Source organism: Hyperolius riggenbachi, chromosome 7 (assembly GCF_040937935.1).
Source record: "Hyperolius riggenbachi isolate aHypRig1 chromosome 7, aHypRig1.pri, whole genome shotgun sequence".
In the NCBI taxonomy this organism is placed as follows: domain Eukaryota; kingdom Metazoa; phylum Chordata; class Amphibia; order Anura; family Hyperoliidae; genus Hyperolius; species Hyperolius riggenbachi.
In genome coordinates this window covers 115,650,504-115,677,266 of record NC_090652.1, presented here as the reverse complement: position 1 = coordinate 115,677,266, position 26,763 = coordinate 115,650,504, and positions in this window count along the sequence as shown.

The window sequence follows — 26,763 nt, the reverse complement described above, 5'->3', positions numbered from 1 at the left end:
GAGGGAGGAAAGATATAGTGATTCATGTAGCTTAAAGACCTGTTTCCAGAATGGCTGAATGTCCTCACATTTCCACCATATATGAAAATAGGAACCCAATTGACATGAGCATCTCCAGCAGATATCGGAGGTCTGTGGATCGAATCTGTGTTGTATATGTATATTTGAGATTCCACGTATTCACATTTAGTTATTTTTTTTACAAATTTGTGTAGCTTATATTCTGGACAAGTCCAGAGTATGAATATATCGTCGATATATCTGAACCAGGATAAAATGTGTTTAATGCAGTCGTTTGTATCATCTGCAAATATTTGTCTTTTCCAGGCCCCCAGGTATATTTTTGCATACGATGGGGCACAAATGGTCCCCATCACCGTTCCCTCAACCTGGAGGTAATGCTGGCGTCAAATTTGAATACATTATGTTTTAACAAAAATTCAAGTAAGGTAAAAATAAAGTTGTTACATGTATGGCTTCAGTACTCATTTCTTACAGAAACCTGTGTATCGTCTCCAGGCCTATTTCATGTAGGATTGATGAATATAGTGCCTCTTCATATAATCCTACAAGTATAGTATCTGATGAAATAGTAAGGCCCTCTAATTCATTTAAGAGATGTGCAGTATCCTGAATATATGAGGGGAGACATTGCACAAGGGGTCCATGTATCTATAAATTCACTTATATGTTCAGTTAATTAACCATTTCCTGACACTATGAGTCTACCCGGATGATCTATTAAGTAGTTCTAGACACATTTTAGTATATTCTTCTTTCATATATTCCCTATTTTATCAGACCTTTTTATAGGCAGGCAGTTAAAGTGGTCTGAAACTCTGAGATAACCTTCAATAGAAGTGTGTTTTTTCTACTTTATATTACTCATACAGTTGCCATATTTGCTTTTTTGATATTGTCCATAATATTGTACATTTACAAATTACACATTCCCAAAGTATAGTTTATCTGCTCTGAAAAGCAGCCATTGCATTTTATTCAAGCTGCTTATCTATCTATCTATCTATCTATCTATCTATCTATCTATCTATCTATCTATCTATCTATCTATCTATCTATCTATCTATGCAATTCTTTTGGTCTCACATCAGGATTCGTATCTGTCAATAGTGAAGTGCAAGAAGACAATGTCAAGCTAACACTCATGATAGACATATTGGGATCTAGTGATTTGGGTCGGGGCTGTGTTGGTGAATTTTTAGGGAATCTAGGTTTTCTACATCTTAATCTATGTCTTTTCATTTTCCAGAGGTATGCTGTTTTTTGCTTGAAAGCTATCCTATCCCTTTATAACTTCTTCTCTTTTGCGGATACAATCTCATGATTCAATTTCACAATATAATCTTTAATGCCTTGTCTTTTTTTTTTTTTTTTAGTAAACAAAGGATCATCTTTAGATGGTTCAATGAACTTAGTGATTTTTTTCAATCTCTTTGGTAACTGTGATTAATCGTATACGTCTCTCATTATAGTTTTCATGACTAAGGAGCATGTGTTAAAACTCCTTTCCCTTTTTTTAATTTGGGGTTATATCAGAATCATTAGGGAAAATCTGCACTCGCATACCTAGGGGTTGATTTTTTTTTCCTCAATATAGATATTACAGCATACAACATTCCACCATAGGTGAGATTTATCTATCAAGAGTTTTTGAGGGTTCGTAGATTCTTATTTAGATCTTTTTAAACTATTATCTCCTGATGGAGAAGTACTTTCTTGGTTCGGTTGGATCCTGTTCACCATACCCCGACCAGAAGTCAGTGTTATAATTCATAGTGATATAGTAAGAATATTCGTATAAGTCAACAAAAAAGGTATTTTCCACAAGGCAAGTATTATATATAAAACTTTCACAAAAGTCTCACAAGATAGGCCACCCCTGAGATGTGCAACTAGTACAATAGTGGAAAAAAAATGTAGGGTTTTAGAGGCCAATGCTAACAATATTGTATAAAACATAACATTTGACAACACAAAAAAATCAAGTATATAAACAACAATAATATATGGAATCCATAATCATGTAAATAAACTTAACAGACTGCAGCCTAATGCACGTTTCGTGACTAGTCTTCTTTATAGATATTACGGTTTTATCTCCATCTTCATGGATATCTACTTGCAATTCTGTGCCTCTGAAGAAGTAGCAGAATAGCTACGAAACGTGCATTAGGCTGCACTCTGTACTGTTGTTTATGTACTTGATTTTTCACTGGTGTCAAATAAATGTTATATATTATACAATATTATCATTGGCTTATAAAACCCTTAAAAATTGTATTTTCTTTATTGTACTAGTTGCATATCTCAGGGATGGCCTATCTTGTGAGACTTTGTAAAGTTGTCATATATTATTTTTAGATATGATAAGATTAGCTGCATGTTTGTTTCTGGTTTTGTTTCTGGCAGTTGGCTGATGGTGTAATGGTTAAGGGCTCTGCCTCTGACACAGGAGACCAGGGTTCGAATCTCGGCTCAGCCTGTTCAGTAAGCCAGCACTAATTCAGTAGGAGACCTTTGGCAAGTCTCCCTTACACTGCTACTGCCAATAGAGCGCGCCCTAGTGGCTGCTGCTCTGCTCTGGCGCTTTGAGTCCGCAAGGAGAAAAGCGCAATATAAATGTTATTTGTCTTGTCTTGGTTTTATTCAGGCATTTCTGCAGCCAAATAGATCAGTGGGGGTGCCAGGCAACTGGTACCGCTTAAAAGGAAAATATGGCAGCCTCCATATACTTCTAACTTCAGTTGTCCTTTAAGCAACACTCGGTTTAGGGGCACTTTGAGCCTTTGCTGCAACTTTAGTGCTGCAAGGCCACTTACTCCCTCTGTGCCATATACAACGTATAGTCCTTTTTTTTATATTTGAATCCACAGGCCAGTACAGATCATTATTTGATTACATATCTAGCACAAGCACCCCACAGATATCATTTTGACATTTATTATTAACAATGATAGATATAGAATTTAGCAGGCAATTTGTTTTTTAACTATATTTTTTGCATTGAATAGAAGTACAATGTTCTGTAACTTTTACATAAAAAAGAATAACAAGATGTGTCATGTTTCCTCCTGATAAGCATAGCAGCAGCACATGCTGATATCCCCGTGTCTACTGTCTATAGGCTGCTCTCACTTTTCTACTCCTGTACTAAAACACTGCACATTTAGGAATGCCTGACTTGACATCAGATACCGAGCAAGCAGCAAGCTTTTCAAATCTGTATTTTCTTGGGAACCAGAGTACTGGATGCAGTGTTTGGCTGCAGATATAAAAATAACAGGACAAAGTACGGACAATTCCCAGCTGCTTTGACTGAAAGTATGAGCAAGAACTTTGCTTTTCTGTGGCCCCTCCCCCAAAAAACAAACAAAAACATCAAAGGCAATGCAAAAATGCATTCTAATACTGTGCCACACATGTGACCCCGACAAGCAGACAGTACATGTCCTTCCGCATTCTCCCCTGGGTACCTGGAATAAAGGGAATTTGGGCAGCTGCAATCATTTGCTGGCAGAAGACAACCATCAGGAAACAAAGCTTCAGTGTTGTGTTCATCCTAAAATAAAGAGATCAATTGTAAGTGTATAGAAAAAACAGTTCATCTTTATACTGCTGGAAATATTATTGTCATTTTTGATTTATAAAGCGCCAACACATTCTTTAGCACTGTACAAAATAAGGAACAAACACAGGATACATAATAATACAGACAATAGTATACACAACTAGTGATGCTCAAATACCCCTTTTTAAAATTCGAGTTTGGTCGAATTCGAATAGTAAATTATTCGAGGTCAGTCGAATATTCGAGTCGAATAATTTTTACTATTCGATTCGACCTCGGACTTCGAGCTCACTATTTGAGTCGGTATTCGAGCTAACTATTCGAGCTGACTATTCGAATTGGCCTTAAATAGCTTCCCAACACTTGTTTTGAGGGTTAATGATGCAAGAAACATATTTTTTTCCAAGTGACAACAGCAAGTGATTATGTGGGGATGTTCCTTTAAAAAAAAAAAAAGGTGAAAAGAGAAGTTGTGTCCAGAATTTTGTTCAGTACTGTATATACTTCTTCTTCTTCTTCTTCTTTATCTTCTATATCTTCTTCTTCTTCTTCTATATCTTCTTCTTCTTCTTCATCTTCTTCTTCTTCTTCTTCATCTTCTTCATCTTCATCTTCTTCATCTTCATCTTCTTCATCTTCTTCATCTTCATCTTCTTCATCTTCTTCTTCATCTTCTTCATCTTCTTCATCTTCATCTTCTTCATCTTCTTCTTCATCTTCTTCATCTTCATCTTCTTCATCTTCTTCTTCTTCTTCTTCTTCATCTTCTTCTTCATCTTCTTCATCTTCTTCTTCATCTTCTTCATCTTCATCTTCTTCATCTTCTTCTTCATCTTCTTCATCTTCTTCATCTTCATCTTCTTCATCTTCTTCTTCATCTTCTTCATCTTCATCTTCTTCATCTTCTTCTTCTTCTTCTTCTTCTTCTTCTTCATCTTCTTCTTCATCTTCTTCATCTTCTTCTTCATCTTCTTCATCTTCATCTTCTTCATCTTCTTCATCTTCATCTTCTTCATCTTCATCTTCTTCATCTTCTTCATCTTCTTCATATTCATCTTCTTCATCTTCTTCTTCATCTTCTTCATCTTCATCTTCTTCATCTTCTTCTTCTTCTTCTTCATCTTCTTCTTCATCTTCTTCATCTTCTTCTTCATCTTCTTCATCTTCATCTTCTTCATCTTCATCTTCATCTTCTTCATCTTCTTCTTCAGCTTCTTCTTTTTTTTTCATGAAACCTTTTATTAAGATTTTCCAACTAGCATTACATGTATATAAACAGTGCAGTATAACAGTATAATGTCATATCTATACATTAATAAACTACGCATTATTCATTTATAACAACGTTTTGTTTTTTTTGTATACATTCAGTTCCGTACAATTTCCTTCCTGTAACATCCATTTTCTTATATAGCCATCCCTTACTGTTGTGTCCTAGGATATCATTACGATATCCTGCCAACTTGGGGGTGGCATTCGACTTATTGAATCAGTGGGCTAGGTAGCCCCTCAATAAGCTTATTTGTATGAAATCTATCTATAGATGTTATTATTGTAACATTTTTATTTTTCTATACTTATATGTCCTAATTCAATGCTACGGTTTTGCCTTTAATTAAACTGTTCTGTTTGGGTAGCATCTATATCCCTGTGAGGATATAAAGGATAAAGAGAAGGCTGGAACTAGTCCTTACCATAACGGAGAAAACTAAGAAAAAGAAAGTAAAAGACAACCAGAGCTCACTATGTTAGTATCCAGGAGTTTTTTCTGATAAACGATAGGGGGAAGAGATGGGAGGTGTGGGTCTCTATCTCTTATACCCAATTAATCCCAACTGCTAGGTAGTCTGCAGTTGACTATTTTTTGTGATGTTCTGCTTCTGATCTTCTGCTCTATCGCTAGATTTCTCTTCACTGTTGCTTTTAATTGTGATATAGATATTTGATCTGCGGACTTCCAGTTTAAAGAGATTAATGACACTGCTGTAATCAGTATATGGCATATTTGCAGTCGATGCTGTTGTGGTAGTTCTTCCACTCCTATTAATAAGAGGGCCATTTGTGGTAAGATCTTAAAATTATATATAAAAGACCTCCTGATCAGGGCTTCTACCTGCCTCCAGAAAACCATCAATTTTGGACACTCCCAAAACATATGAAGTAGAGTACCTGGAGCCGATAGGCAATGCCAGCACATAGGGGACACCTCCGCCGAGAAGGAAGCCAATCTTCTAGGTGTGTAGTACCATTTGTATAGTACTTTACGGGATTGCTCCCAATGTGAATTGCACTTAGAGAGCTTCAGGATTTGGTCTGTGGCTTTAATTACTTGGTTTGTTGTTATTTGCATTTTTAAGTCATTTGACCAGCTCAGAGCGTATTTTTGGATAGGAGAATGTGAGTTTTCATTCATGACTTCGTACCAGGCCGAAATGCCCCCAATACCCGGGCTGTTATGATTTAATATAGCTAGAATTTTAGACGATACTTGAGGCATCTTAATAGGGTGGTTCTTTATCAGATGGAATATTCTGTGATATGTATATAATTGGGAGTTTGGTATCTGAAATTGTTCTTGGAGGCTGGCAAAGGTCCTGATCTTTGACCCCTCGAATAGCACATTTAAGGTATTAATTCGAGCATCCTGCCACAGGCGAAGATTAAGCTGTGGAGTGAATTGTTGCAGCACTTCCAATGGGAAGATTGGGTATTTTTTATTAGTGTCATCTGGAGGAAACTTGAGGAAATGTTCCCACGCAAGGAAAGCTGCTTGAATTGTTTGATATTGGGAAGGGGGAGTTTTAGCTTTTAACATTTTACTCATAAGAATTGTTCTTAGGTTGGCACCTATCAGGTTTGTTTCTAAATGTACCCATGGTTTTGGGGAGTGAGGGTCCCACCATTGTTTAATCATGTCTAGATTGGCCGCATAGTAATAAGATTCTAAGCAAGGTAGGCCCATTCCTCCTTGTTTTTTGGGTAGTGTCATTACCTTGTATGGGACTCTTATTTTCTTTCCCTGCCAAATAAAATTGGAAACACACTTTTTTAGATCTATTAAAAAGGATTTCCGTATTGGGATGTTTACTGTTCGAAATATATATAGGACTTTTGGCAGTACAAACATTTTGAATGCCGACACTCTTCATCTTCTTCTTCTTCTTCTTCTTCTTCTTCTTCATCTTCTTCTTCATCTTCTTCATCTTCTTCTTCATCTTCTTCATCTTCATCTTCATCTTCTTCATCTTCTTCTTCATCTTCTTCATCTTCTTCATCTTCATCTTCTTCATCTTCTTCTTCATCTTCTTCATCTTCATCTTCTTCTTCTTCTTCTTCTTCTTCTTCTTCTTCTTCATCTTCTTCTTCATCTTCTTCATCTTCTTCTTCATCTTCTTCTTCATCTTCTTCATCTTCTTCTTCATCTTCTTCATCTTCTTCTTCATCTTCTTCATCTTCTTCTTCTTCTTCATCTTCTTCTATATCGTCTTCTTCGTCACTTATTTCTCTTTTCATTTTTTTTTTTTTAAAGAAATGCAGCTATTTTTGAGCGTAACAACAAATAGCTGGTGGCGCACGCATGTTGGAAGCGCCATTGTATGTGCTCCCTGGCAGTGGAAACACACAGACAGCAGGAGGTAAATTTAGCAGCAGGAGGAGGAGGATGAGTGTGTGGCAGCATGCAGTCAATGAGGCAGGCAGCGTGACATAATAGCCCTGGTACCTAGCGGTGATACCATGGCTGTAAATAAACACAACAGGAGGTCCCAGACAGCGGTCGTGCAGCCCACATTGTGTCCAATACACAACTGGGACAACACAGTTTTCAACCCGGGCACCTCAGAAAAATTAAACCTTTTTTTGTAATGGTTTTGTAGTTTTGGTTTTACAACCAATTACACAGATATATAGCTATTTTTTGACGTAATAGCTGGTGGCAGAGTGGCAGCAGAAGGTAAATCTGTGTACCCTGGCGGTGGGAAACACAGACAGACAGCAGCAGCAGCAGGAGGAGGAATGGAGGAGAGTAATTATGTGAGCAGCTATTGTTTGACGTAATAGCTGGTGGCAGTGTGGCAGCAGAAGGTAATTCTGTGTACCCTGGCAGTGGGAAACACAGACAGACAGCAGCAGCAGGAGGAATGGAGGAGTAGTGTGAGTGTGGCAGCAGGTAGGCAGCGTGACATAATAGCCCTGGTACCTAGCGGTGATACCAGGGCCGTAAATAAACACAACAGGAGGTCCCAGACAGCGGTCGTGCAGCCCACATTGTGTCCAATACACAACTGGGACAACACAGTTTTCAACCCGGGCACCTCAGAAAAATTAAACCTTTTTTTTTTTTAATGGTTTTTTGGTTTTTGGTTTTACAACCAATTTAGCTATTTTTGGACGTAATAGCTGGTGGCAGAGTGGCAGCAGAAGAAGGTAATTTTGTGTACCCTGGCAGTGGGAAACACAGACAGACAGCAGCAGCAGGAGGAGGAATGGAGGAGTAGGCGAGCAGCTATTGTTTGACGTAATAGCTGGTGGCAGAGTGGCAGCAGAAGGTAAATCATCTGTGTACCCTGGCAGTGGGAAACACAGACAGACAGCAGCAGCAGCAGCAGGAGGAGGTATGGAGGAGCAGTGTGAGTGTGGCAGCAGGTAGGCAGCGTGACATAATAGCCCTGGTACCTAGCGGTGATACCAGGGCCGTAAATAAACACAACAGGAGGTCCCAGACAGCGGTCGTGCAGCCCACATTGTGTCCAATACACAACTGGAACAACACAGTTTTCAACCCGGGCACCTCAGAAAAATTAAACCTTTTTTTTTTTTAATGGTTTGTTTGGTTTCGGTTTTGCAACCAATATAGCTATTGTTTGACGTAATAGCTGGTGGCAGAGTGGCAGCAGAAGAAGGTCATTCTGTGTACCCTGGCAGTGGGAAACACAGACAGACAGCAGAAGGGCAGTACACAGCAGCCCACTGTAGGTGTAAAATGTGTGGCTGCAGGCGACGTAATAGTCAAAGTGAACCAGGCTGGCTTAGTGAGCAGGAGCCAGGAGGTGGTAAAGGGTGGTAAGGCACATTAACGATGGTTCCGGCAGCCAGTTCATGTCCCCCTCTCGCCGACAACAGGGGCCAGGAACTCGCCTTCCACCCACGCCTGGTTCATCTTGAGAAACGTCAGTCTGTCCACAGACTTGTGAGACAGACGTGAGCGTTTCTCGGTGACCACGCCACCAGCTGCACTGAAGCAGCGCTCGGACAGCACGCTGGAAGGGGGGCAGGACAGCACTTCCAGGGCGTACTGCGCTAGCTCGCTCCAGATCTCCATGCGCTTGACCCAATACTCCATGGGATCAACAGGGGCATCGCTGTCAAGCCCGCTGTACGACCCCATGTAGTCAGCCACCATGCGGGTCAGGCGCTGGCTGTGACCGGAGGAGGATGCTGCTGCATGCATCTCCTCTCTAGTCACTGCTGCCGGAGCCTCTACAGTCCTGTAGAGCTCGTGGCTGAGAGACAGCAGGTCTGTGGGGCGCTTGCTGCTGCTGGATGCAGGCACCTGCTGCTGCCTCTGTGCTGGCTGCTGGACAGTGGGGGTGGAAGGCTGGGGGAAGGCTTCCTCCAAGCGCTCAACAAGGGCCTGCTGCAAGCTCCTTATTTGTTGCGCTGGGTCTCCTCCTGCAGGCGGCAGGAACTGGCTCAACTTCCCCTTGAGGCGTGGGTCCAACATCATGCTGATCCAGATGTCCTCCCTCTGCTTCATCTGGATCACCCTGGGGTCCCTGCGCAGGCACGCCAGCATGTGCGCTGCCATTGGGAAGAGGCGGGCCACGTCTGCTGGCACATCGACGTCAGTGCTGTCCTCATCCTCCTCCTCTGCCGCCTCATCCTCTCTCCACCCCCGCACCAACTCAGCTGCGCTGTGCTGATCCCCCTCATCAGCAGCCAGGTCAGGGACCTCCACCAAGTCCTCCTCCTCCTCCCCCTCAGAGGTGGACTGCGCAGCTGGTTGCCGCTCCTGCTGGTCCAAGGCTGCCGCTCCCTGTTCCAGCAAACCATCGAGGGCCCTGTTCAGCAGAGAAACCAGGGGCACCCACTCGCAGACCATAGCATGGTCCCTGCTCACCATGTTTGTGGCCTGCAGGAAGGGAGCCAGCACAAAGCACACCTGCTGCATGTGCCTCCAGTCATCATCGGGGACGATGGACGGGATGTTGCTGGTCTTGTCCCTTCTCCGAGCTGCGGAAACAGTGGCCAGGGCAAGGTACTGGTTGACAGCGTGCCTCTGTTCAACCATACGCTCCAACATCGCCAGGGTGGAGTTCCAGCGAGTCGGAACGTCAATGATCAGCCGATGGCGTGGCAGATCCAGCTCCTTTTGCACGTCTTCCAGGCTCGCACAGGCTGCAGCCGAGCGCCGGAAGTGACGCACAACATTCCTTGCCGTTTCCAGCAGTTCGCCCATCCCCTGGTAGGTGCGCAGGAACTTCTGCACCACCAGGTTCAGCACGTGGGCAAGACAGGGGATGTGGGTCAGGTTTCCCCTGTCTATGGCAGCAACCAGATTGGCCCCATTGTCGGACACCACCTCTCCGACTCTGAGGCCTCTGGGGGTCAGCCAAATCCTCTCCTGCTCCTGGAGTTTGGCCAACACGTGGGCTGCCGTCAGCTTGGTCTTGCCAAGGCTGACCAAGTGCAGCAGCGCTTGGCAGTGGCGGGCCTTCACGCTGCTGCTGAGGCGGGGGGTTTGGCCAGGTGTGGCGGAGGATGGCAGAGGATCGGAGGAACCCGCTGCAGTTCCCCTGACCCTGCGGGGTGGCACCACCCACTGTGTTGCTGCTGCTGCTGCTGCTGTGCCCGCTGCTGCTCTCCCATCCTCACCCCCTTCCACCAAGCTGACCCAGTGGACAGTGAAGGACAGGTAGCGGCCTGTCCCGAAGCGGCTGCTCCAGGAGTCCATGGTGACGTGGACCCTTTCACCAACCGCGTGCTCCAGCCCTCGCTCCACATTGGCCATCACAAAGCGGTGCAGTGCTGGAATGGCCTTGCGGGAGAAAAAGTGTCTGCTGGGGAGCTGCCAGTCTGGGGCTGCACAAGCAAGCAGCGCCCGCATGTCGCTCCCCTCCTGCACGAGCGTGTACGGCAGGAGTTGGGAGCACATGGCCCGTGCCAGCAAGCCGTTCAGCTGCCGCACGCGACGGCTGCTGGGAGGCAGAGCCCTAACCACCCCCTGGAAGGACTCGCTCAAAAGGCTCTGGCGTGGCCTTTTGCTGACACGGGAATCACCAGACACAGCGGAGGAGGCCACTGAGGACTGGCTGCCAGAACAGGCCTCAGTGTCGGCGGCAGGAGTTGCAGAGGGGGGAGGAGCAGTGCGTTTCCGCACTCCTGCTGGTGCTGCTGGAGGAGCAGGAGGGCGGGTGGCTGCTGTTGCTGCTGCTGAAGGCTGTGCAGTGATGGGTGTGGTGCCACTGCCAGCACCAGATGCCTTCAGCCTCTGGAACTCCTCATGCTGGTGGAAATGTTTAGCCGCAAGGTGGTTGATCAGCGAGCTGGTGCTGAACTTTAAGGGGTCTGCACCTCTGCTCAACTTCCGCTGACAGTGGTTGCAAGTGGCGTACTTGCTGTACACAGTGGGCATGGTGAAAAAGCGCCAGATTGGTGACAGAAACATCCCCCTACGGCATGGAAGCGCTGCTGCCTGTCTCCCTGTGGTGGTTGGGGGGGGGGCTTGGGTGCGGCTGGTGGTGGTACTGGCTGATGCTGCTGCTGCTGCTGCTGAGCCTGAGACACCAGCAGGCTGTGGGTCGCTGCCAATGCTTGCAATGATGCGCCTCCTTGCAAGGCCCACAAGCGCATCCTCCTCCTCCTCCGAGCTGCTGAGGACGACATCCCCTGGAGGTGGTGGCACCCAGTCTCTGTCTGTCACCGGGTCATCAACATCATCCTCCCCCTCCTCAAACATGTCCTGCTGGGATGATGACCCCCCAAACTCCTCTCCTGATGCATGGATGGGCTGCTTGACTGTCGCCACAGTCTTGCTGTCCAATCCCTCATCCCCCAAAGTGCCCATCAGCATCTCCTCCTCAAAATCGCCAACAACAGCAGACAATTGACTCATCATGCCTGGGGTCAAAAGAGTGCTGAATGAGAGGTCGGCGACTGACGGTGAACTGGCCTCCTCCCCAGACCCTGCTGGGCGGCTGCTGCGAACAGGGGTGGTGGTGGTGGTGGTGGTGAGGGTGGAGGCCTCGGATGCAGAGCTGATGGCGGGCTGCTCATCCTCCGTCATGAGTTGCACCACAGTGTCTGCATCCTTTTCCTCAATGGGACGTTTCCGACCCGGCTGGAGGAAAATCGGAGCAGGTGCTACACGCTGCTGCTGCTGTGTCTCTGCAGCGTGAGTTGCAGATGCTCCTGCTGGGCGGCGCCCAAGGCGTCCACGGCCAGTGGCTATGGGAGGAATGTTAGCCACTGACGCTGCTGCTGCTGCTGCGGAACTGTGCATGGTGGCGCGCCCGCGGCCGCGGCTTGCCACAATGCTGCTCCCTCTCCTCCTGATTCCCTTGCTGCCCTTCCCCTTGCCCAAACCGCGCTGGCTGCCACTTCCAGACATCTTAAATGTTTTGGGCGTATAGACAAAAGTTTTGTAAAAGGGCGGGTGAAAAGTGGGGTACTTTAATGGAGTGGGTTGGTTGGTGAGGTGACTGAGTGAGTGTCCCCTAGTACAGTAAGTAAGTAGTAACAGTCAGGAAGTACAACTAGCAGTTACAATAATCAGTAGTAATCACAAGTAAATTTAGTGTGTGTACACTCAGACAGTGAGTGCACGCACGCAGGAGCTAGTAGCCTATGAACACAGTGACTGAGTGTCCTAGACTCCTAGTACAGTAAGAGTAAGTAGTAACAGTAAGTAGAACTAACTAATTACAATAATCAATCAGCGATCAGAAGGAAATGGAGTGTGGGTGGTGTGTGTACACTCAGACAGTGAGTGACCGCACGCAGGAGCTAGTAGCCTATGAACACAGTGACTGAGTGTCCTAGACTCCTAGTACAGTAAGAGTAAGTAGTAACAGTAAGTAGAACTAACTAATTACAATAATCAATCAGCGATCAGAAGGAAATGGAGTGTGGGTGGTGTGTGTACACTCAGACAGTGAGTGACCGCACGCAGGAGCTAGTAGCCTATGAACACAGTGACTGAGTGTCCTAGACTCCTAGTACAGTAAGAGTAAGTAGTAACAGTAAGTAGAACTAACTAATTACAATAATCAATCAGCGATCAGAAGGAAATGGAGTGTGGGTGGTGTGTGTACACTCAGACAGTGAGTGACCGCACGCAGGAGCTAGTAGCCTATGAACACAGTGACTGAGTGTCCTAGACTCCTAGTACAGTAAGAGTAAGTAGTAACAGTAAGTAGAACTAACTAATTACAATAATCAATCAGCGATCAGAAGGAAATGGAGTGTGGGTGGTGTGTGTACACTCAGACAGTGAGTGACCGCACGCAGGAGCTAGTAGCCTATGAACACAGTGACTGAGTGTCCTAGACTCCTAGTACAGTAAGAGTAAGTAGTAACAGTAAGTAGAACTAACTAATTACAATAATCAATCAGCGATCAGAAGGAAATGGAGTGTGGGTGGTGTGTGTACACTCAGACAGTGAGTGACCGCACGCAGGAGCTAGTAGCCTATGAACACAGTGACTGAGTGTCCTAGACTCCTAGTACAGTAAGAGTAAGTAGTAACAGTAAGTAGAACTAACTAATTACAATAATCAATCAGCGATCAGAAGGAAATGGAGTGTGGGTGGTGTGTGTACACTCAGACAGTGAGTGACCGCACGCAGGAGCTAGTAGCCTATGAACACAGTGACTGTCTGACTGAGTGTCCTAGACTCCGAGTACAGTAAGAGTAAGTAGTAACAGTAAGTACAACTAACTAACAATAATCTATCAGTAATCAGAAGGAAATAGAGTGTGTGTACACACAGACAGTGAGTGAGTGCACACACGCAGGAGCTAGCTAGTAGCCTATAAACAGTGACAGTCAGTGAGTGTCCTACTCCTAGTACAGTATAACTACAATACTATTAGTAAAGGACAGCAGAAATACTGGTATAGATGAGAGAAATAAACAGAGGACAGCTGCCCACAGAGGCAAGGCCCCCCTGAGGCCTAAACCTGTAAGCTTGCAGCAGCTGCCTGTCTCTAATGTAACACACAAGCTACTAACTAAAATACAATGTCTATCTAACTAACAACAATATAGGTGTATATGGCAGGTGTAGGTGAGCAAAAACGCTAGGTAAATGATCACAATAGAGCACTTGCTAAGCCAAAGCACAAAGGAGCAACTCTCTCTCTGTACAAGTCTCAGGCAAGCATGGAGAAACGGAACATGGCGGCCGCTATTTATAGGGTAGGGGCTGGCCAGGGTCCCCCTCTGTGATTGGCTGCCGTCAGAGGGCTTGGGAGCCCTCTGATTGGCTCTAAGGACATCAATCTGGGCTATGACGCTATTCGAGCTCGGTACCGAGCTCGAATAGCGCCGAGTTGCTCGAATAGCTCGAATAGTGAATGGGCTATTCGAGTGTACTCGGATAGCCCATTCGAATAGCTCCAGCTATTCGGAGCTCGAATACCGAGCTCGAATAGCTGAAAAAGAGCTCGAATATTCGAGCTACTCGAATATTCGAGCTCTGCTGAGCACCACTGTACACAACAAATATACAAAATACAGAATTTTTTTAACGTAATACTGAATTGGTAATTACAGTGACAAAAGTGACATGATGAATAAAATGTATGACAAATTCCAAGACACAAAAGGGTGAGTGAGCCCTGCTCTTGCGAGTGTTTGTGTGTTTTTAGGTTATCTAGTAGAAGTTCAACTTAGCCAGAGCTCAACAGGGGGAGTGGTCTCAGTTACAACAATTCCTTTCAGCGCTCCTCTCATTCGGCAATAGCTTTTACCACAAACTGGGCTTTTTGGGGGTCATTTTTTTGTAATTACTTTATTTTCTATGCATTGTAAAGGGAAAATAAGGGAAAAAATGAAAAAAAAACGCACACTATTTCTCCATTTATATCCATTATAGCTGTACAATAAACAGTGCTAACTATAAGTTAAACCCACAAATTTTGTTTGCTTATCCATCTTGGTTAAATTATGTTCCTAGTACAATCTATAGCGACAATTTTATATTTGGAATTAAAGGTGTCTTTTTTGGTTTTTGCCTTCTCATTGAATATTATCAATAATTACAAGACCGATTCCTAAGGTAACAATATATGTATTTATTTTTATATTCTGTCACTTTGTTTTCATTTTACAAGTCTTTTATTTTTGGTACAAAATATAAGAACATTTTATGGTTTTTGATTTAGTTTATCACTAAAAAGAATACACAAGGCATAGCCCTCAACCCTAAAACACCCTAAAATCTATTCTGCTACTTATCACGGTTAAAATGTTACTGTAAGGCTTGGTGGTATAATTATAGGAGTCAGCGTGTATGTCCCAGGCTACAGTCTCGCTCTTCACCTAGCTATCCCTGCCTGGCACACCACTAACTGACACCTACACTGTCCCTACCTGGCACACCACTAGCTGGCCCTAATTAGGACTTAGGTGAGCAGGGCATACACACTGACGTAGAAGGTAGATTTACTACCAGGAGCCACTACTGAGGCTAGTAACACAGTTCAGTAGTATCACATACACAGTTCAGGTGAAGTAATCCAGGTATGATAATATTCATGCAAAACTATTCAATAGCAACAGTACTTTGATCAGAGTTATGAAACAGTTCAAGCAGTCTTGCATGCAGTATAGCAACATGTGATAATTGATGCAAGTATAACACAGTTCCTTTTAGTCTGCATGCAAAGTTATGCAACAGGTAGCAGAAGACCCAGATGATATATGACAAGTTATATTTATTTATTATTTATTTATTTATTGTATTTATAAAGCGCCAACATATTACGCAGCGCTGAACATTAATTTAGGTTACAGACAATATTTAGGGGTGACATACAGCAATTTGACAATACAGGAATACAAGAAAACCAGATCACACAGCACAGTATGAGTACCAGGTAATGCTTACTCAGTCACTAGATGGAGCATGGAGATTAGGCAAGTTAGGTTCACTCAGATGCATAGCATGGGTTCACAGTAATGGAGGTGCAAGATCAGGTAGGAGAGTATATGCACACTGTTGGCTGACTGATAAGGAAAGTAGACTTTATACTTATCGTCCAGTACAAATGGCATACAAGGAATATCCGGTAACTGTCCAAGGTTGGTCCAGGCGGCAAGTAAGGGATATCCAGTAATTTAGCAGAGGTCAGTCCAGGCAGCAAGCAGGGGGTGTCCAGTAACTAGCAGAGTTCGGTCCAGGCGGCAGGTAAAGGGTATCCAGGAATCAAGCAGAGGTTAAATACAACAGAGTAGTCAAATACAAGCCAAGGTCAAAGCCCAGAATATCAATCACGATCAGAGTGCGCACCCAGCCACTAGCCAAAGCTATGATTATCACGGGCGATGACTGGGAGCACTCTGCAAGTTTAAATACAAAACAACATTTAATTAGTGTCTGGCTGCACTCCACATCATAACCAAAAACACTGCAAGGCCCTGCCTAGGTGTCAGCTGAATGATCAGCTGACCGCTCTGTCAGCTGATCACGGTTTACCTTTGCGGAGGGCGTACTGGGAACGCGCCCTCCGCCTATCAGGAAGTGCGGCCTGTGAGCCACTGGCAGCGTCATCAGAGATGGAACAAGTGCTGAGACCCGGAAGTAGCAGACTCAGCCCGGGTCTCTTCCTTATAGTTACCACATATGTTTTGCTAAAACTTTCCCAAGTTTGATCATAATTTTGAAAATAATTTTTAATAATAATAATTCTGTTTGACTGAGTTTGTCCCTACCTATTTTTTTATGGGATGTGTGTCCAAGCTTTAAAACACACCAAAATGTATTCTACGACTCGACACAGTTAAAATGATACCACGTGCATTAAAGAGAACCCGAGGTGTGTTTAAAGAATGTTATCTGCATACAGAGGCTGGATCTGCCTATACAGCCCAGCCTCTGTTGCTATCCCAAACCCCACTAAGGCCCCCCGCACTCTGCAATCCCTCATAAATCACAGCCATGCTGTGAGGCTGTGTTTACATCTGTAGTGTCAGTCTCAGCTGCTCCCCCGCCTCCTGCATAGCTCCGGTCCTTGCCCCCGTCCCTTCCCTCCAATCAGCAGGGAGGGAAGGGATGCAGGCGGGGACTTGAGTTCTGCAGGAGGCAGGGAGAGCAGCAGACTGACACTATAGAGATAAACACAGCCAGCTCTGACAAGCTGTTTGTCAGTAGAGTTGGGCCGAACCTCCGATTTTAGGTTCGCGAACCTGGTTCGCGAACTTCCGCGGAAGGTTCGGTTCGCGTTAAAGTTCGCGAACCGCAATAGACTTCAATGGGGATGCGAACTTTGAAAAAAAAAATAATTATGCTGGCCACAAAAGTGATGGAAAAGATGTTTCAAGGGGTCTAACACCTGAAGGGGGGCATGGCGGAGTGGGATACATGCCAAAAGTCCCGGGGAAAAATCTGGATTTGACGCAAAGCAGCGTTTTAAGGGCAGAAATCACATTGAATGCTAAATGACAGGCCTAAAGTGCTTTCAAACATCTTGCATGTGTATACATCAATCAGGTAGTGTAATTAAGGTACTGCTTCACACTGACACACCAAACTCACCGTGTAACGCACCGCAAACAGCTGTTTGTGTAGTGACGGCCGTGCTGGACTGGTGCGCACCATGGCGAGAGTGCAGGTTTTGGTGGCTTTACAGCCCATATGGTCGCCTGGCTGATGTAGCTGAATGACAGAACAGTGACTGTCCAGCTGATCAAATTTGGTCTGACCACAATGAGGCAACGACCTTATTATCGTGGGTGTGCCCCCCGAGACACTCATCTAGGCGCCGGTCATTGCTTCATTGTGATACGCAAGCCCCTTCACCACGGCAAGGTAATGATCACGAAGGGGAATGGGCGCATGTACATGCCTTTTCTTTTGTTGTTGCAGCTGCCCGCAGTGCAGCCAGAAAAATTAGGCAGTCATGTTCACGCACCAGAAAAATTATTACAGCGGCCGCTACTAGCAGCGGCCTAAAAAATTCAGCAATCCGCCTGGAGTCCCGGACCCTGTTGGTGGTGGCGGAGAAGGTAGTCAAGCGGCCTGCAGGCAGACATGCTGTGTGGAGGGACTGGGAGCGACTTAGTCTTCTTGGGGCAGGCCAGACAGCCAGTCACACGGCGTGCAGGCAGAGATGCTGTGAGTGCGGGGACTGACTTAGTCTTGGGGCGGGCAGCAGCCCTCCGGGATCCATGCCTCATTCATTTTGATAAAGGTGAGGTACTTAACACTTTTGTGACTTAGGCGACTTCTCTTCTCTGTGACAATGCCTCCAGCTGCGCTGAAGGTCCTTTCTGACAGGACGCTTGCGGCAGGGCAGGAGAGAAGTTGGATGGCAAATTGGGACAGCTCTGGCCACAGGTCAAGCCTGCGCACCCAGTAGTTCAAGGGTTCCTCATCGCTGTTCACAGCAGTGTCTACATCCACACTTAAGGCCAGGTAGTCGGCTACCTGCCGTTCCAGGCGTTGGTGGAGGGTGGATCCGGAAGGGCTACGGCGAGGCGTTGGACTAAAGAACGTCCGCATGTCCGACATCACCATGAGATCGCTAGAGCGTCCTGTCTTTGACTGCGTGGACACGGGAGGAGGATTAGTGGCAGTGGTACCTTGCTGGCGTTGTGCCGTCACATCACCCTTAAAGGCATTGTAAAGCATAGTTGACAGCTGGTTCTGCATGTGCTGCATCCTTTCCACCTTCCGGTGAGTTGGTAACAGGTCCGCCACTTTGTGCCTGTACCGAGGGTCTAGTAGTGTGGCCACCCAGTACAGCTCATTCCCCTTGAGGTTTTTTATACGGGGGTCCCTCAACAGGCAGGACAGCATAAAAGACGACATCTGCACAAAGTCGGATCCAGTACCCTCCATCTCCTCTTGCTCTTCCTCAGTGACGTCAGGTAAGTCAACCTCCTCCCCCCAGCCGTGAACAATACCACGGGAAGGTTGAGCAGCACAAGCCCCTTGCGATGCCTGCTGAGGTTGTTCTCCTGCCGCTGTCCCCTCCTCCTCCTCCTCCTCCTCCTCCTCCCCCAAAGAAACACCTTGCTCATCATCCTCTGAGTCTGACTCGTCTTCTGCACACGACTTCTCTTCTTCCTCCTCCTCCCCCCTCTGTGCTGCCGCAGGTGTTGAGGAAACAGCTGGGTCTGATGAAAATTGGTCCCATGCCTGTTCCTGCCGTAACGGTTCCTGGTCACGCTCATTCACAGCTTCATCCGCCACTCTACGCACAGCACGCTCCAAGAAGTAAGCGTAGGGAATTAAGTCGCTGATGGTGCCCTCACTGCGGCTCACCAGGTTGGTCACCTCCTCAAACGGCCGCATGAGCCTGCATGCATTTTCCATCAGTGTCCAGTTGTCGGGCCAGAACATCCCCATCTTCCCAGACTGTTTCATTCTACTGTAGTTGTAGAGGTAGTGGGTCACGGCTTTCTTCTGTTCTAGCAGGCGGGAGAACATGAGCAGGGTCGAGTTCCAGCGAGTCGGGCTATCGCAAATGAGGCGTCTCACCGGCATGTTGTTTTTGCGCTGAATTTCCGCAAAGCGTGCCATGGCTGTGTAAGACCGCCTCAAATGCCCACAGAACTTCCTGGCCTGCTTCAGGACATTCGCTAAGCCAGGGTACTTTGCCACAAATCTTTGAACCACTAGATTCATGACATGTGCCATGCAGGGTATGTGTGTCAGCTTCCCCATATGCAAAGCGGCAAGCAGATTACTGCCGTTGTCGCACACCACGTTGCCTATCTCCAGGTGGTGCGGGGTCAGCCACTCATCCACCTGTTTCTTAAGAGCAGCCAGGAGAGCTGCTCCAGTGTGGCGTGACACCGTCTTACCTGGCATGCAGCATAGGCCCTGCGGAGCTGGGGCTGTGTAGCTGGAGAGGAGAACTGCCACTCAGCCAAGGAGGAGGAGGACAGCGAAGAGCATGTAGCAGGAGGAGAGGAGGTGGCAGGAGGCCTGCCTGCAAGCCGTGGAGGTGTCACAATTTGGTCCGCTGCGCCCTGCTTGCCATCGTTCACCACCAGGTTCACCCAATGGGCTGTGTAGGTAATGTAGCGGCCCTGCCCGTGCTTGGCAGACCAGGCATCCGTGGTCAGGTGTACCCTTGACCCAACGCTCTTCGCAAGAGATGACACCACTTGCCTCTCAACTTCACGGTGCAGTTGGGGTATGGCCTTTCTCGAAAAATAAGTGCGGCCTGGCATCTTCCACTGCGGTGTTCCGATGGCCACAAATTTATGGAAGGCCTCAGAGTCCACCAGCCGGTATGGTAACAGCTGCCGAGCTAACAGTTCCGCCACGCCAGCTGTCAGACGCCGGGCAAGGGGGTGACTGGCCGAAATTGGCTTCTTCCGCTCAAACATTTCCTTCACGGACACCTGACTGCTGCTGTGGGCAGAGGAGCAGGAACCGCTCAAGGGCAGAGGCGGAGTGGAGGAGGGTGCCTGTGAAGGTGGAAGGGAGAAAGCGGCAGAAGCAGATAATGCACCTGAGGAGGAAGAGGAGAAGGAGGGTGGCTTTGCTTTTGTGTGCTGCTGCTGCTTTTGCTCAGGTGGCCATCCCATTGCTGTTTGTGCCTTTTCTCCAGGTGCCTTCGTAAGGCACTTGTCCCTACGTGAGTGTTGGCCTTTCCACGGCTCAATTTTTGTTGGCAGAGTGAACAGTTGGCTTTGGTCCGATCTGAGGCACACACATTAAAAAATTTCCACACCGCTGAGCCACCCTGGGATGTGGGCACTGTGGGGACCTCAGCAGCTGATGCTGAAGGGCAAGTTGGCTGGCTGTACATAGGTGGCGATACATGGTGCCGGACTCTGCCACCAGCTGTTTCTGATGAAGAGCTGCCCCAGCTTCTTTCAGCAACTTCTCTCCTCCTACTACTCTCTGACTCCCCCTCTGAACTGTCCCCCTCTTCATCTCCTCTATTGGGAACATACAGAGGATCCCTATTACCGTCATCATCGTAGTCATCCTGCCCAGCTTCGCTTGCCTCAGACAAATCCAAACTTGCACCATCAGTAGGTCCTTCATCCTCCTGACACGTTACATCCATAGTGTTGCCGCGTAACTCAGACATATGAGCTGGTGAAAATTCATCTGGCTGTAACAACAATGGCTGTGCATCAGTGATTTCACCACTAAATAATTCTTGCGAAGTGTCAAATGCAGCGGAAGTGGTGCTAGTAGTAGCGCTGGTGGCTGAGCAAGATGAGGTGTTCTGTGTCGCTAAATACTCAACCACGTCCTGACAATCTTGGGAGGTGATGGGACGTGCCTTCTTCCGAGCACTGTACTGTGGGCCAGGTCCACACGAAATTACATTTACACGACCTCGCGCAGACCTGCCGGGTGGCCTTCCTCGGCTCTGGCACTACCTCTTCCTCTACCTGTTTTGTCCATATCGGGTATGCACGGAGTGGTATATCACACTGCGTGCACTCACGTAGGTAGGTGGGTTCACTTAACTGCACAGGTATGCGCACTGATGCGGTGGGTTTACTGAACAGAACAGGTATACAGTGGCGGGTTCACAGAACAGGTATGCAGTGGCAGGTTCACTGAACACAACAGGTATGCAGTGGCGGGTTCACTTAACAGAACAGGTATACAGTGGCGGGTCCACTGAACAGAACAGGTATGCAGTGGCGGGTTCACTAAACAGAACAGGTATACAGTGGCGGGTTCACTAAACAGAACAGGTATACAGTGGTGGGTTCACAGAACAGGTATGCAGTGGCAGGTTCACTGAACACAACAGGTATGCAGTGGCGGGTTCACTGAACACAACAGGTATGCAGTGGCGGGTTCACTGAACAGGTATACAGTGGCGGGTCCACTGAACAGAACAGGTATGCAGTGGCAGGTTCACTAAACAGAACAGGTATACAGTGGCGGGTTCACTGAACAGGTATACAGTGGCGGGTCCACTGAACAGAACAGGTATGCAGTGGCGGGTTCACTGAACAGGTATACAGTGGCGGGTCCACTGAACAGAACAGGTATGCAGTGGCGGGTTCACTAAACAGAACAGGTATACAGTGGCGGGTTCACTAAACAGAACAGGTATACAGTGGCGGGTTCACAGAACAGGTATGCAGTGGCAGGTTCACTGAACACAACAGGTATGCAGTGGCGGGTTCACTGAACAGGTATACAGTGGCGGGTCCACTGAACAGAACAGGTATGCAGTGGCGGGTTCACTAAACAGAACAGGTATACAGTGGCGGGTTCACAGAACAGGTATGCAGTGGCAGGTTCACTGAACACAACAGGTATGCAGTGGCGGGTTCACTGAACAGGTATACAGTGGCGGGTCCACTGAACAGAACAGGTATGCAGTGGCAGGTTCACTGAACAGGTATACAGTGGCGGGTCCACTGAACAGAACAGGTATGCAGTGGCGGGTTCACTGAACAGGTATACAGTGGCGGGTCCACTGAACAGAACAGGTATGCAGTGACGGGTTCACTGAACAGGTATGCAGTGGTGGGTTCACAGAACAGGTATGCAGTGGTGGGTTCACAGCACAGGTATGCAGTGGTGGGTTCAATGAACAGGTATACAGTGGCGGGTCCACTGAACAGAACAGGTATGCAGTGGCAGGTTCACTGAACAGGTATGCAGTGGTGGGTTCACAGCACAGGTATGCAGTGGTGGGTTCACAGAACAGGTATGCAGTGGTGGGTTCACAGCACAGGTATGCAGTGGTGGGTTCAATGAACAGGTATACAGTGGCGGGTCCACTGAACAGAACAGGTATGCAGTGGCAGGTTCACTGAACAGGTATGCAGTGGTGGGTTCACAGAACAGGTATGTAGTGGTGGGTTCACAGCACAGGTATGCAGTGGTGGGTTCAATGAACAGGTATACAGTGGCGGGTCCACTGAACAGAACAGGTATGCAGTGGCAGGTTCACTGAACAGGTATGCAGTGGTGGGTTCACAGCACAGGTATGCAGTGGTGGGTTCACAGAACAGGTATGCAGTGGTGGGTTCACAGCACAGGTATGCAGTGGTGGGTTCAATGAACAGGTATACAGTGGCGGGTCCACTGAACAGAACAGGTATGCAGTGGCAGGTTCACTGAACAGGTATGCAGTGGTGGGTTCACAGCACAGGTATGCAGTGGTGGGTTCACTGAACAGGTATGCAGTGGTGGGTTCACAGCACAGGTATGCAGTGGTGGGTTCACAGCACAGGTATGCAGTGGTGGGTTCACAGCACAGGTATGCAGTGGTGGGTTCACAGCACAGGTATGCAGTGGTGGGTTCACAGCACAGGTATGCAGTTGTGGGTTCACAGAACAGGTATGCAGCCAGACAGGAACAAGTTAAGCCTAACTAATCTTTCCCTGAGAGACAGTCTACAGCAGCTCGCCCTACTCTCACTAACGCAGGCAGCACACGAGTGACCGTAATGGCCGCCGCTGCCTGCCTTATATAAGGGGGGGTGGGGCTCCAGGGGCTAGTGTAGCCTAATTGGCTACACTGGGCCTGCTGACTGTGATGTAGAGGGTCAAAGTTGACCCTCCATGTGCATTATGGGGCGAACCGAACTTCCGCAAAGGTTCGCCTGCGGGACGCGAACGCGAACCACCGAAGTTCGCATGGAACCGTTCGCAGGCGAACCCAACTCTATTTGTCAGCAGCGTGGCTGTGATTTATGAGGGATTGCAGAGTGCAGGGGGACCTTAGGGGGGTTTGGGATAGCAACAGAGGCTGGGCTGTATAGGCAGATCCAGCCTCTGTATGCAGATAATATTCTTCAAACCCACCTCGGGTTCTCTTTAAAGGACAACTGAAGTGAGAGTTATGTGGTAGCTGCCATATTTACTTCCTTTTAAACAATACCAGTTGCCTGCCTGGCAGTCCTGCTGATCTATTTGGCTGCAGTAGAGTTTGAATAACACCAGAAACAAGTATGTAGCTAATCTTGTCAGATCTGACAATAATGTCAGAAACACCTGATATGCTGCATGCTTGTTCAGGGTCTATGGCTACAAGTATTAGAGACAGAGGATCAGCAGGATAGCCAGGCAACTGGTTTTGCTAGAAAGGAAATAAATATGGCAGCCTCCATATTACTCTTGCTTCATTTGTCCTTTAAGTGGTTAAAGCATAACTGAAAAAGTGTGCCTGTCTGGGACTTAAAGGTAACCTGAGACCAAAGAGGTCTCAGGTTTTATACTTACCTGGGGCTTCCTCCAGCCCCCCTTGTGCAGTGCTGCCACACTAATACATGGAGGGAAGCGTGTCCACGAACAATTTTCAACTTTAATTGTGAAGATTGTTCGGAGGGTCCAAACGCAGAGTGCAGAGTAGGGAGCAGGAGGCCTGGGAAAGCCCCTGGACCATACACAGGTTTTCCTCCTACTGAGGTAAGTATTTAACTTTATTTAATGTTACAGTTTAAACGTTTAAAAGCACCGGAATCAGGGGAAAATAAACTTATGATTTATCCCATGGGGAAAGGGGGTTGATCACCTCAGAAGACTGATGCTGCTTGTTGTCTTTCAGGTCCCTCCCATTCCTGGTCCTCTTCTTTCTCCAGGGTCCTGGAAGGTCCCCCAAGCAATTCTGAACTGCTTATGCTTGAGTTTGGAACTGCACCTGTGCAGTGACAGAAAACGCTGGACAATGGACAAGCATTTAGTTTTGCAGTGCGCATGTGTTTATGAATTTGCACATGCATAGTTTTTAGTCGCTCATCACCACTGGAGGAAACTTCTCAGAGGTTCTTCGACAGATAAGAAGAAGAAGAGGGTGGTGACGGGGAATGGGAGGGCTCCAAAATAATGAACAGCACCAGGCTTCTCAGGGTAAGGTAACTAGCTCTTCGTGGGCTTGATTCATTTTTTTAAAGGGATACTTTAAAACATATAACATATAAGAACATCATTCACCTGAGACAGTAAAGACTTTTAAAGTGGACCTAAACTCTTGCAAAAGACACAAGGAAAACAGAAAGAAATGTACCCTGTGTAATTTTAGAGTGAAGAGCCTGTCTAATTCCCTCTCATCACAAGTGTAATTTGATCTCTCAGCTGCATCAGCACAGAAATTCGTCAGTCTGAGCAGACACAGCTAATATGTAAACACAGGGTGTTAACCCTTTGTTTGTTTCCATGAAAGAAGGAAGTAGACACACTGCAGATTTATTGCAGGAATTTTGTAAGCTGTAACAAAGAAATCTTTTTCTATAAAGAGTACCCGAGGTGGTGCGGGGGGTGGGGGGAGACACAGAGGCATGTTACCTGCTGCAGGACATGCCACTTTACCCCCCCAATGCCGCTCTCTGCCCCTCCAATGCTGGGCTATAACCCCCCAAACTTGGCAACAATGATTGTCGCTATTACGCTGGGTAAGGTAGGAGAGTGGTATTCTCTGCTTAAACACCCACCAGGGGCATTCCTGCAGGCTTTTTTCCTCAGCTTCCCTTTGACAGCTCTGTCTCTCGCTGGACAAGCCCCCTCCTGCTCCCTCACCTCCCTGTACGTTGCTGTGTGAGAGCAGCTTCTTTCAGCATCGTGACCTCAGGGGTCACGAAACTGAAAGTGAGGGAATGCATATCAATGGAGCGTCAGGGATTACGGTTATCTGACCTTCCCTGCCCCCCGGATCAGGTAGCATTTTTTTTTAATTTTGTTCTCACCTCGGGTTCCCTTTAAAGGGAAGGTTCAGGGAGGGCATTAAAAAAATAAAAATCAATTTCCAGAACTACTGCGCCTGCGCAGTACAGCCCGGAGGACGTCCGATGACGTCAGAGCGCCCGCGTGGGACGCAGAAGTGCCGGGCCTTGGAGCGCAGAAGAGCCCGACCTGGCAGCCGGCCTGGCCAGGTCGGGTCGGCCACCGGAGACCACCGGGAGCCTGCGGAGCGGTGGCGAGGGCACCTCCTGCCTGCCACGGGCTGGAGGAAGCCCCAGGTAAGTGGAAATTGATTTTTATTTTTTCAATACCCTCCCTGAACCTTCCCTTTAAAGGTTATTATGCAGTTGTCTCTTTTAGCGCATAGAGGAAGTTCTGAGTTCAGATCCGCTTTAAACCTACATTTTTAACTTTAAGATACAAAATAAGACTACGGGATTCCAGGAAAGTCCTATTATGAGTAGGGCTGAAGGTACAATTTTATCTCATTTGTTGATTTTCACTTCATCAACTTTGTTTTAAGGTATGCTTAAAGGGAAGAGCTCCGGGTGTTGGTAGTGCAGAGTTTAGGTATGGTTTGGGTTAAAATTGTACCATTTTATTTTCTAGGCATTCTGTCCTGTTATAGACATTTATAAATGCATAAAAATGTAATTTTGCTTATGAATATTTATTCGTCTGTATAAATAGAAGACTAGTGGCACTGGTTGTGCTTTGCTCTTTTGAGAGCTAATGTTGTTCTTGTGATCTATTTTTTGTGTGTGTGTCCAACAGACACGTGTGTTGCATATACAGCCCTGTCAGTCAGTCACAGCTGGCCCTTGGCCCCTTGGTAATTGGTAATTCCTACTGTGCCACTGCCAGGCCCAGCACATTCAGTGACTACCTGTGTGTGACAGCTGCACATTTGTAATACCAATCACTGCATACCTACCTGTTCAGTGCACCTAACTACGTGAGTGCACGCAGTGTTATATACCACCAGTCACTGTACCTGTTCACGGTACCTGTGTGTGTGACAGCTGCACATTTGTAATACCAATCACTGCATACCTACCTGTTCAGTGCACCTACCTACGTGAGCGCATGCAGTTTTATATTATTTACCAGTCACTGCACCTGTTCACGGTACCTGTGTATGTGACAGCTGCACATTTGTAATAACAATCACTGCATACCTACCTGTTCAGTGCACCTACCTACGTGAGTGCACGCAGTGTTATATAGCACCAGTCACTGCACCTGTTCACTGTACCTGTGTGTGTGACAGCTGCACATTTGTAATACTAGTCATTGCATAATTGTTCACAGTACCTGTGTGACCGCATGCTG